The sequence below is a fragment of the Homalodisca vitripennis genome, chromosome X (assembly GCF_021130785.1).
Source record: "Homalodisca vitripennis isolate AUS2020 chromosome X, UT_GWSS_2.1, whole genome shotgun sequence".
Lineage (NCBI taxonomy): Eukaryota > Metazoa > Arthropoda > Insecta > Hemiptera > Cicadellidae > Homalodisca > Homalodisca vitripennis.
In genome coordinates this window covers 95574569-95575590 of record NC_060215.1, presented here as the reverse complement: position 1 = coordinate 95575590, position 1022 = coordinate 95574569, and positions in this window count along the sequence as shown.

Below are 1022 nucleotides of genomic sequence, written 5' to 3'. Positions count from 1 at the left end.
TGTTTCCAAACTAGGTTTGGTAATCGATACAAATAACACTTCTGAAATAAGAAACATGCTTATGTTCTTTGATAATTTTCATACCATACTTTTTATGGAAGTATTTAATTTTATGGAAGAGTAGACACACTTTTTAGATAACCTTTTTACACACATTTTTTACAGAGACACTTTCCAGACACTCTCGTGGGTTTTGGAGGATCAATAAATTAATCCAGTTATCATAGTCTGTGCTCTTCATAGATGGCTATGACAAGTTATACTTCAAATAGGAAATTGATAGGAAGAGAAACAGGCAGGTATAAAGAATCTACTCGACTGTGAGGTTTTTTGCGTTTTGACTACGGGCTATTCCTGTTGTCTTCTAATATATCTAATTATGACACACGTATGTAGCTTGGCTGGGTTAACTTTGTACTTAGTAATGTTTAAAATCAAACTAACATCGTTTGTTGTAGGTGTTTCGAGTCGAGGAGAATCTCCACGTACATGTTTTTCTAGAACAAAGAAAAGGTGTTTGGATTATCATGACCATACCATAAAATTCATACATTTCCGTGCTTTTTCTCTTTTTATGTCATCCCTTTTAAAGCAATTATGATACTCAAAATGATAAGAAATAACAAAAAACATAAGGGCATGGCATACCGCAATTCCCATTTACTGGCGCAAACTGTGAGAAAATGTATGCCCGGAATCTTCAATACGCTTCCACCTGTTTTGGTTTAAAAGTGGATAGGCATTTAAAAGGAGAGAGTCTGAAAAGTATTTGAAAAATGTAGCATATATCAGTTTATTTTTACAATATTTACCGTTACCGTTTTGGTTGTCTGTTATGTATGTATAACAATGGTTTGAATGGAAGTTTTACTAATATGGGTCTATAGTTTTAGTGCTTTAATTAATATTTGAAGGCACGTATAAACAGAAAAATGCACCAGGAAGATATATCTCGAATATCGTACAATTTTATATTTATTTATTGTCTAAAATACGTGGTGAGACTATTATATCAAGTTTTG